Below are 12,016 nucleotides of genomic sequence, written 5' to 3'. Positions count from 1 at the left end.
GAACCCTCTCCTTTTGGGTTTTCATGGAGGCTTCATTACATAGGCATGATTGATTAACTCATTGGCCATTGATGATTGATTCATCCCCAGAAATCAGGGGACGGGACTGACAGTTCCAATCCTCTATTCATGATTGGTTCTCCATCCGGCAACTAGCCCCCATTCTTAGGTGCTTTCCGGGAGTCACCTATATTAACATAAACCCAATTGTGGTAGAAAAGGGCTTGTTATGAATAACAAGATATCCATTTCACCTTTATGGCTCTGAAGTGTTTTCAGGAACTGAGGACAAGACCAAATATTACAAAAAAAGATGCTCCTATTGCTCTTATTGCTCAGGAAATTCTAAAGGTTTTGGGAGCTGTAAGCCAAGAATTGTGAAGACCAAGTATATATGAGAAATATATTTGGGTCATCTGAATGAACATATTAAAAACATATTTCTTATAAATCACAATATCATACCATCCTTTCTCTGACCCTTGGAAATGCTTAGCTCAAATTTTAGTTTTTATATTAAAATTATTTTTGGTCTCTTCTTCTCCCCTCTTTATTCTAAATGTCATAGAAGTCTTAAATACCCTAAAGCATGGCTATCCTGTTGTGTCCACGTTCTGGAGGCTTCCCTTGCTGTTAGAATAATAAGAATGGAATTAAGATATATCTAGGATATTTCCAGGGTCCCAGCAAGAAAAGAATAAGGAATTTTGATGAAATGCTTTCTTCTGAAGTCAGGACAAGATTAGAGAAACAATGAGGAATGTCGAGGCAACTGGAGACTAGCATCAAGGGAAGCTGCCTGAGCAGGGGAAGAGATTCTGCTATCAGAGCCCCCGTGATATCAGCAGCCATGGAGAAGCTCCTGACCTACAGGAGCTGTTGTCACGGAAGGACACAGTCACTGCGTAAGCAGGGAGGGGCTGGGGGAAAAAAAATAAATACCATGGCTTGTACCTCTTCCCGCTTCGAAATCTCCTGCCAGTGCCTTCCACTAGCCAAGCCCAACCAGAAGCCAGGGGCTGTAGGGACCCAGATGACGCAGTTCACAGAAGCCAGCCTCCCTGAGCACAGGGTAAGTCAGAGAAGGGCAGATAAGGGATGTGGAGGGTGGACTCGTGGAGGCCCCGTATCAAACCACCAGTCTACCCAGCATGTAATGTGCCAAAAATACTGCTTTTATCTTTTCAGATTCCATCAGCGTTCTTGAAAGTTATTATCTTTATACGACAGTTTGGGAATCTGAGTCATACTGGTCGAATAAAGTGTACAGATTCTGGTCTCTGGAAATTAGCAAAGCCAGGATGCAAGATGAAGTATATTTGAAATCAAAATCTACATTCTTTGTAAACAAAAACCTCAATATTTTTGGCCTAGCCTTCAAGGGTTCCAGCGCCTTTCCAATCTTTTACTTGAGTTCACTTCTTTAGCCAGCCTGAGCCAGTGTCAGCTGAGCAACACTGTCGCTCCTGCTAGGAAAGCCTTGCTTTCTCCTTTAAGGTAACGAAATACGGGTTTCCTCTGCTATTGGAAAGTAGAGCGCTCATATGGAATCTTTCCCAAGCAGAAACGGCATAAAGTGAAGAAGCAGTTACCTTAGCAGACATCGCGCTAACGGATGCACAGTATGAATTGAGATAATGCACAGATGCTCACAGACACAGTTCAAAGCCCTGGCAGCCTGACGCAGGGATGCTGAGCATCGTTCGCGGCGGGCAAGGCGTGGGGGAGGGAGGAGCTTGGCGATGCCGCTCTTGCTCCTCGGTGTGCGCTGCCTCTACAGCGGCTCCCTGTAGAACACACGCTGAACGCTATTTTCCCCTTTCTTCTTGAAAGGAAAATTCTCTGCGGAGACAGAGACTAATATAGTACTAATATAGTATTTTGTAAAAGCGAAGTGGCCTAAAGCAAACTTTTGAAAAGCAGAAGATACTTGTATATTTATATTCCATCTCTCCAAGCCCAACTCAAATTATTCCCTTTTTTTTAAACCTTCCCAGAGTGCACTAGCTGACAGAATTTTCTCTTTCACCTAAACTCTTAGAGTTCTCATTTAGCACTGTTAAAAGATAAACTGAGGCGTATTAAAAATTTTAAGAATTTATTTGAGAAAAAAGTCATTTATTTTAATTTAATTTTATTTTTTTGAGGAGTAGGATTAGCCCTGAGCTAACATCTGCCAGTCCTCCTCTTTTTGCTGAGGAAGACTACCCCTGAGCTAACATCCGTGACCATCTTCCTCTACTTTATATGTGTGACGCCTACCACAGCATGGTGTGCCGTGCGGTGCCATGTCCACACCCGGGATCCGAATCGGCGAAACCTGGGCCACTGAGAAGCAGAACATGCGCACTTAACCAGTGCGCCGCCGGGTCAGCCCCGGAAAAAAGTCATTTAAATTGGGCAGCATCAAATCTAGCAGATAGAAAGGAGCTCTGAGGAGCTATTCAAAACATGAAAGACTTTTATAGGCAGAAGGGAGCAAGAACAAAGAAGTTATATTAGGCAAAAAGTGGGTTGGTTATTGCAAAGTTAAGTTTCCTTTAGGGAATGACAGGGGTCTATCAGGCAGATTCCCTAACTAGTACTGATAAGGCCATTCCTGATTGACTGGTTCAAGATTCTATTTGTGGGAGTAATTAAGTTAGGTCTCAGTTTGGTGATGTGGGGCTTAGCGTAATTGACTCCATTTTGGGCTTGTTGTTTTTGATAGCACTCGCCTTACTGCTGCCTTGTAATGTTATTGATCTGATGGCTCACCAACAAAAAAGGAAAATAGAACCCAGATATGGCAAATAAATTGATCATGATAATGTCCCTAGTAGGAGGTAGCCTTGGATTTCAGTCCAAGGTCTTAATTGATCACAATCAGAAATGTTTTCATGATACAATTGTAATTGGAGAGGTATTCTGGTAACATTTTACCTAGTTATCTGATATGTAAAAAGACCCAAGTCATTTTTAAACGAGAGCTATGGAAGAGTTAGGAAGTTAGCACTCGGGGCGAGACTTTGAAAGTTTGTGATAGGTGATGTAACATGAAAGAAAATATGACATAATTTAGAATACATCTCAAACTAGAAGACTTTTGTACTTGACAATAAACAGATTCGTTGAGCTCTGTCCCTGTTTGGATAACATGTTCTAGGTCTTACCGTCTAAAAGTTGAGAATCACAGGGTCCTTACTAGGGAATATTTGAACTGGTCTCTCTCCAGTTTTCCAGGCTGGCAAAGCATTTCTTGTACCTTTTGCATGAAGCAGCCATGGATGTAAGTGTGAGCTTCAGAATTTTTGAACAGATCAAATTCATCACTGCATTTCTAATGAGCCAGCCTTTGAAAATTGAAGACACCAGTTTGTTTCTTCCATATCCTGTTTGCTCTGCTTCAGACATATACAAGGCAAGTAGACATCATCTTAGCATTCATTCTATCCAGCAGTGGAAAACCAACAATGTGGCATTTTAAAAGATAAGATGTTACTACTGTTCCACATAAGATCTGGGTGTTAAAAAATCTCTAAGTCCTGTCTCAAAGATTCTTAGTCAACACAGCAAAAAGCATAAACCAATAATGAACTTTATGGAGCATTTGGAAATGCTCATTTAAAAGGTTTCACTTTTCAGGACAGATTTACCGCACCCTATTGGTGGGAAAAAATGGCTTTGTCCTTCTGAACACTTCCAGTTTGACAAAATTAGTTTTAAATTAAGAACAGGCACAAGATAACAAGTTTGATTATTTTTTTCACTTTTTGCTTTTATTCTTATTACAAAGCAAATTGAAAACCTCATGAACTTAACTGAAAAAAATAAGAGAAGGAAATATGTAAATACATGTCTAAGGAAATTTTGTATATAGCATACAACAAATTCAGTTGTTTTCAGTATAAATGAGATTTGTGGCTTCATGGATTAATCCCTGTTTCATGCCATTTATCTAGGAATTAATTAACTGGTAATAGTAATAACAGTGATGACCACAACTTCTATTTATGAAATGTCTACTCGGTTTCAAACATTGTGTTAAATACTTACATGTATCATCTACTTTAATTATAACATCTATCCAGTAATGTAAGCATTATCATTCCATTGTCCATATCAAGAAATGTGAGTCTTAAAAAGATTATGTAGCTGTCCAAGATCACTTATTTTTTTAAAAAAATAACAGAATTTAAACCTAGCTTTTTGTAATTAATATTCCATGCTCCTAAGTCTCATGCATACTTCCTACTATGACTATAAAGCATTGTGCTAGATATCATGGAGAGTTGAATATGGATACATAAATAAATAAATTTATTTATTTTAAAAATACATGTTTATATAAAATATAAATTATATATATTTACGTAGAATTAAGTGTGTATATATATAAATATATGTATTTGTTTACTTTCAAATATCATGTAACGAATTTGAGGAACAAAAATGAATATGCCAAAATAAGTGCCTCATAACAGAGTGTATACAGAAAGACTGAAATGTGTGATATATTCTCCTGAGTATTGTGATAAGTCACAGAAGAGCAAACTCATAGGCTGAAGAAACCAAGATGGGTTCATGAAGAATGTAAGGCTTGAACTGGTTTCTGCTGGATGCATTTGCTTTGAACAGGGGCAAAAGGAAGGGTGGTTGGCTGTTTTGGGGATGCAGGAAGCAGGGATAGGATATAGCATGACACAATCATGGAATCAGGAGTGAGAATGACGGAGGAAGGAGGGGGATGATGAGTAAAGAGATAACCCTGCCACTCTATTTGTGCAGTAGTAATAATAGCCATCATTAAATGAGTGTCAGATGCACTAATTGGCATCTATTCATTATCACATTTAAGTATGAAATGGCTCTAGTAGTTAGGTATTAATCATTTGCCCATCTTTATTAATGAGGAAAATAGGACACATAAAAGTAAAAGTACCGTGTACAAGGTACACAGTGCTTGATAAGGCCAAAGTCAAGGTAAAGTCTTTTCTCTTACCAACTTGGATTCTTAACCACTCTATTGTATTGTCTGTCAGGATATGTGGATTGGAATATTGTGATATTTACTTGAAAGTGAAGGGTTATCACTAAGATTGAGTTTTAAATGAGTATAATATAGATTAGAAGAGATAAAATATATCCTTTGTTTCTTCTATTCAACAAATGTTATTGAGTGTCTAAGTATACCAGGGCACCAGGGGCTATGGGAAATCCAAGATTAAGGCAGGGTCTCTGACCTCAAGGAGGGTCTAATCTATTGTGGTAGATGAGACATGTAGACTAACAGATAGCATACAAAGTATTATTATATGATATGTATTTTTGAAGAGGCAAAAACAGACAGAAAGGAATATAGAAATGATTATCTCCAAATAAATGAGCAAATTAGAGAAGACTTCAGGTGGAGTCAGATATGTGTGGGATTCTTATAGGATAGAGAGAAGCAGAATCTGTTACACAGAGATAAAACAGTGTGGACTCAGAGTATGGAACAAGATTGATCATACATGGTCTGATTTGCTTAGGTCATGAATGCATAGAGGGTTATAATGGAAAGGAAGATGGGAAAGGTAGATGAAATCAAATGTGGAGAACGTTGCTGTCAATATAATAGCCCAGACTTTACTTTGTAGACAATGAGGAATTATTGAAGAGTAATGAGCTGGGAATATAAACTCCACAGATGCAGAGACTTTTCTGTCTTTTCAATCCTTGCCTGGCATATATTTGCTCTTGATAAATATTTGATGAAGGAATCAATGAACTGCCATCACACAGTCAAGGCTCTGTTTTAGGAAGGCAGCAACACATAAAATGAGCTATGAAAGGGAAAGGCTAAAGAAAAGGAAATTAATTAAGAGGCTGTTGTGTTCAATCAGGAAAGACAAAATGAGAATTTCAACTAGGCTTCTGGCAGGGGGAATAGAATTCGAAGTGGGAATAGAATTCGTTAATGAAGCATAGTCAACACCTGTTGACTCTTAGGATATATGGAGAAAAGTGAAGAAAGAGTCAAATATGGAACCCGAACTTTGAATCTGATGAGAAAATAAGACACTTAACAGAAATAGTTGACTCAGGAGTTGGAGTTGATATGTTCACATATTCAAAGAATATTTTTGAGGGACTACTGTGTGCCAGGAGTTTTTCTCAGACATTGAATACACATCAGACACAAAACAGACAAAAATCCCTGCTCTCCTTGAGCTTACGTTCTATAACATGGGAAGAGGGTAAAATATGAAAAATAAGCAATAATTGGTTTAATTATTAGTATATTTAAATGTTACAAAAATAGAGCATGGTAATAGGATTTGGGGTGCAGTGGCAGGGAATAGTTGTCATTTTAAACAGGGTAGTAAGGGTAGGCGTTATGTTGAGGGGATATTTGAGGAAAGAATTGAGGTAAGATAGCTGGATATAGAGATCTGAGAGAGACACTAGAAGTCATTTGCTTTAAGGTGACCATAGACGAGGTGTGGGTGGGTAAGAAAAAAGAAAATCTCTCCTTCTTCTATCTGAAGACTGAGGGTAGAACTCTGGGGGGCATCTACGTTTAGTAGTTGAAAGATGCCAGAATAGTTACGAAGTGACAAAGGAAAAAGCTGTATACTCATTTCAAGATCAACATACTATTCTATTTTATCTGCTTTAAAACATCTCAGTGCCTAGCAATTAGGCCCGGGTATTTAAAGCTCCCTTAAAAACTTTCCAATTTCTCCTTCAGTTTAGGAGGAAGAGCGGATTGTCTTACATGTTGAGCTTTCTGTGAACCTTTTAATTCTCAACTAATAATAGAAAAAGCCAGAGGACGAAACTGAAGCTACAAATATACTTTGGGAATGAAATTTTTCAATTTTGCTCTATTACTCCTTATACCTACCAGTAGAGAAATCATAGAACTCGGCACATAGAAGGTTCTCAGTGCATGTCAGATGAATTAAAATTAAGCTAATCAATGCCCATCTTTGGGGAAATGTATTGATGATTGTACTGTGCGATTGCTATTTAGCAGAAAAGACTTGAGTGATTCGATATGCCAGCTTTGACTTAGGGGATCAATCGAGTGTGGACACCATCTGCTGATTCCTGGGCTGAAATGACCTTTCCACACAGAGTAGAGTCCTCAGAAGGTCATGAGGTTCAGTTCCCTTCCTTCAGGCATTCAAAATCTAAAACATCAAAGCTAGTGAGAATCTATTCTCTTTCATTAAAGTTGATTCTAAAACATCTTATACGTTCAAGACAATAATTTTATATTGAACCAAGCCTCTCTTGATGAAATTGAAATTCATTTCCAATTGTTCTTATTGCATGTTTGAGTATGTAAGAGATTCCAACATTTAGACACTTTTTGACTACAACCCTATCAGTTTGTTCTCAAAAGAAACCATCATCGGCTTTTACATGGCAGTTAATAGAATGCTACACTTCAGGGCAGATTCATTCACAATAGACTTAACTTTAATTTTTAAAATTTGATTTTCAAGAATTATATTACTGGAGGGATATAAACTTCAGATTTGATTCTCTAGAATTTTCCTTCTTGGTTCTTCTGCAGTGGGCCAAAGATAGCAATAGCAATAAAACCAAGGTTCTATATTAAATAAAGAGGGGGAAAAAAACTGCTCTTGATTTTTTACTGAGACTTAAAAGATTTCCCCAAATGTTTTCTCTTTTCAGATAAGGGAGCCAAAGGCTATGATAGCAGCTTGTCTGGATTAGAAGGTTGATTGTTTGCACTCTTGTTTAGTTTTGCTGCTTAATGTAGACCAGGATGCCAGGGGTCTTCTGTGAGAGAAGCTGAGGAGAGCAGAGACCCAGGGTGGGGCCTGGTGGAAGACTGACTGTGAGGTGTGTGTGGGGGCAGTGCCGGGGGAGGGGGATGGAGGCAGAGATCAAAGAATCATCAAGAGCTCTTCAGCCTTCAGCAGCAGAAAAGCCTTTGGCAACTCTTTGATGTCCAATTTGCCCTCTGCCCCCAATCAGAAGAGTGTCTAGGGCCTTGAGTGAGATGGATTTGGGCAGGACCATTTTATAGGTCTGGGAGGCAGAAAGCATCTTTGAGTATCTTCTAAAAGAGTTGTGCAGAAAAAATTACTGTCATTCCTGACCTGCAGGAGCTTACATTCTAGTTCAGCAGACAAAACATGAGTGACATCACCAATCAACTTTGCCAAGATCCTCCCACAAACAATAGAAATATTTGGTTGTATCATAATTGTAATTTCTATCCTTAACACAATAGTTTACTAAAATCAATTACTCTCCAGAATAAAAAAGCACCTGAATACAATGTCATCATTCTGCCTGGTAGGGTGTCTATTCTCAGTCATGTTCCTATATTGACCCTCTTTTTCTTCTCTGTGATCCATTTCTAGTGTTTTGTTTTTTGCATTCCCAAGTAGGTGTGACAACGTTATGGTCATATATGTATTTTTCTTTCAGCAAACAAAATAATTAAGTCTTATCTGCCCTCTGGACAACATAGGCTTTGGAAGGACAACTTACTGCTAAATTAACTTTAAATTCAGAACTCTTGAAAGGACAAATCTGAGTAAATATCACTGACAGTATAGAACTGATAACTTCAAAATGACAACTCAGGTAGCTAATTCAAAGGCAAACAATTAGTGCTCTATTTTATAAAGTAAAACAGGAATCCTGAAGATGTGTAGGTATGTGAATTAAATAAGTATCGTGTGATTTCCTTAACATCAGTATCCTTCTTCCATGAAATTAACTTCACATTGAGTTTACATCCAACACACAGATGGCCCCACAGAGACGTGAAAAATAAATAAACTCCCTTCCTCATTTGACCCAGGTCTGCCCGTCTGAATTTCTTTGTTCTGGTTTCCTAGAATTGCACCTAGTGATTCTTTGACCTACTGGGACTGGAAACACTTTAATTTCTCTTTTCATCTTAACTAGGCAGTAGAAAAAGCAGAGAAGATCTGCAGGGAAAAATCATCCAAAACTACTAGCGGCTTTAGAAGCCTACAGAAATTACCTGATGTGACCTACCCGGCATGGCATGGTTGTTCAACTAGCACCATGTTAGCAAGTTAAATTCTGACCTTCAGGAGAATGTTATCGTTTGTCTCTGGGTAAAGAACAAAATGGAGCTATATTCTTCAGAATTAAGTTGTATTAAATATCAGGACAATAAGCAACATTTTGCAACTCACCCGCTTCCAAAAATGTTCCCACTATGTCCTCAGTCCTTTCCTGGATCTTTAAGGGCAAAAAGCTTAGTATAAGGGAAAGTCTTATAAAAACACTGGCTAGTTTTACTTTACCTCAATGTATTGCATCTCTACACTGGAAAGTTCCATGTATATAATCAAAGCAACTTCGATTTTGAAAGACAATTTGAACCAATCATTGAAATATACTTTGTAGACAATAAAAGAAATTTGATGATTCTAGCATTCTACCAGTTTTCAGTCTTCAAAGGAAAGTGCTATTGTGTCTGTGTCTATGTCAGGAGAACAATGTATAAGGAATCAAGAGCACTCTGTGTGCCTCCTTAGCACAGTAGGCAGCGTGTCAGTCTCATAATCTGAAGGTCCTGAGTTCAAACCTCAGAGGAGGCAGTTCTGTTTTGCCATTGTTCTTTGCCCCCGCCCACCCCAAGAAAAGAACTTTCAGAATAATATTCTTTTAGGGATTTTACATTCCTCCTAGTAACTTTACTTTCTTTAATTAATATTGGTTAATAATAAAGTGAAAAATGAAGGAGTGGGCCATATCAAAGAATAAGCCAATTGAAAATTATGATTATAATATTACCAGATTTCAAAACGCATGTCAAATATTTCATTAAAGACATTGTTTCAGATAGGAAGCATGCTACATGGATTGAGATTACAATGAACTGAACATAAAACTAAAAATATTGTATAGGAGAAACTGGTTGTAAATCAAGGTAAATATAAATATATATATATTAATTAGCATCTTTGTAAGAAAAACCTATAGAAGGAGTGTGTTCTTTTGACCCCAGAAAGAGTGGTAGTGGTTAAGAAATGTGTGTGGGTATTTTAATGGGATGCTTTGAACCTTAGAGAATATATACTGACAAAAAAATCTGTGTGTATATATGTTAATGGGTGTATGAGGGACTGGGAGAGCAGGAAGGGACCTGGTAGGGTTCAATGTGCATTCAATTTCAAACAGAGAAACCAGGCCAAGAGGCCGATATGCTCAGATATACATTAGGATTAGTGTAAGCAATCACTCTGGGGCTTTTAAGAAATGTCAGTCTTTAAAAAGGAACATTGGGCAATCTGTAAAAATAATCAAAAGGATATGGAAAGGCTTGTTTTTTATCCCAACACTTCCAACCAATCACCAAGCATCGCTTTTGCCCCATACTGTGGACTGAAGAGAAACACGGAGTGGGGAGAAGAGAAATGGAGTGAATATGAAACGGAGTGAATGGAGTCTGAGGATTAGGAGATGAAATTAATTAATCATTATTTTTCCTTTCAAAAAATGATTAAGATAGAGGTCCATCTCAGTATCAGTCATAGTTTGGTGTATAATTAAAGAACCTTCATATTATGATGCTGAATTTATAAAAGAAAATTGAGTATTTAAACATTTTATGTCAAGAAAGTTTCAGGAACCAAGACAATAGTACTAAAAATAACTGAAAAGAAAAAATAATCATAGTATAGAATCCTCAAACTGTGCCTTGGATTTACTGTGAAAAATGGCATGTGGGACCTGACTTCGAAGGCCAACAGAGAACAGATGCATCAGAGTCTGGGTTATATTACACTGATCTCTTAAGGGTTTTTATCTAATCTTTCTGGCCACGGCTAAGTGCCAGGGATATGATTGCCACTATATAAATATCAGAGATTATCTCAGCTTCTCAGGAGAAATCCATCTATTAGACATCAAAACCAGTCTAGGCATTGTGTGTCCTTAGTCCTTCTTTGGCAGAAACAGAGACAAAGGCAAATCAAATCTTTCCTTAACAAAGGACCTGTAATTTACCAACTTCTAAATATTTTCATTTTACCTTCCTGCATTTACAATATCATTTCTGAATGTGAGATCCTCTAAAAGCAAGGACCAGTAGAGAATATTTAGTTTATTTACTCCTGAGTTAAATAGTCATGCAAATTAACCCTAATCTATAGGTCTGGTCACAAGGGGGAAAAAAAAAGTCAAAATGTCATGAAGAGAGAAATGAGCACTGTAGTACAAAGCATGGCAATCTGTGTTTCAAAATGTTCCATCTTGAGGCCATAGACCAACAACACGCTTAAGCACACCATAGGCTTTGGAGTTTAGCACACAAGGGTCTGAGGACCATCTTTGCCATGTGATAGAGGTAAGATCCTTTCCAAGTTACCAATAACTTTGAGCCTCTAGGTTTCCTTAATCTATAAAATACAGAAAATACAAAGCTCGCGGGGTTGTTGGGTACACTAGAGAAGGCAACTGATACAAAATGCCTGGCAAAGTCCCTGACACCCAGCAGACACTCAGTAAAGAGCAGATGTTTTGTTCCCATTAATTGTGACCAGGAAAACAAGTAACAGACTGAGGAAAAGTGTAGAAAATGGGCCTTTTGACAAAGAAAGGGACACTGTCTTACGTCTCTAAGGAAAATCTAGGGGACGAAAGTGCTGAATCAGACAAATTACAGGAATAAGGGGACAGATTTGTTTGTAGACCTTTTCCTTATCGCTCCGAGTCTCTGCTTCCCATTTCTCCTTAGAAAGACGTCGGTAGGTGTAGAGATAATGCATCTGTTTTAGTTTGATTCTCTAGTGATAAAATGTGCCATATCTCTCTTCATCTTTCTATCTTAATGTCTAACACAGTGCATGAAAAATAGTAACTACTCATATTTGATCAGCTTCCTTCGGACAAACAGTGCAATAAATTTAGTGCTATTTCTTTGTTCGATGAGCATTAGGCATTTTGGTTTCTGGGAGTGTATGTGTGTTTAATTATCCTTTTCCCTTTAACTTAGTACAGATTGAATTAATACATGGGATCCCAAAAA

At 37.8% G+C, this 12,016-nt stretch overlaps 1 non-coding gene across 1 annotated transcript; it reads left to right on the top strand.

Annotated features, from left to right (window-relative positions):
• The first annotated feature begins 9,511 nt into the window (after window positions 1-9,511).
• TRNAM-CAU (transfer RNA methionine (anticodon CAU)) lies at window positions 9,512-9,584 on the top strand. Its single transcript has one exon. It is a non-coding gene; the product is annotated as a tRNA-Met (tRNA).
• Window positions 9,585-12,016: the final 2,432 nt, after the last annotated feature.

This window comes from Equus quagga, chromosome 16 (genome assembly GCF_021613505.1).
Source record: "Equus quagga isolate Etosha38 chromosome 16, UCLA_HA_Equagga_1.0, whole genome shotgun sequence".
NCBI classification, from domain to species: domain Eukaryota; kingdom Metazoa; phylum Chordata; class Mammalia; order Perissodactyla; family Equidae; genus Equus; species Equus quagga.
This window is presented reverse-complemented; position numbering and strand designations above follow the sequence as displayed.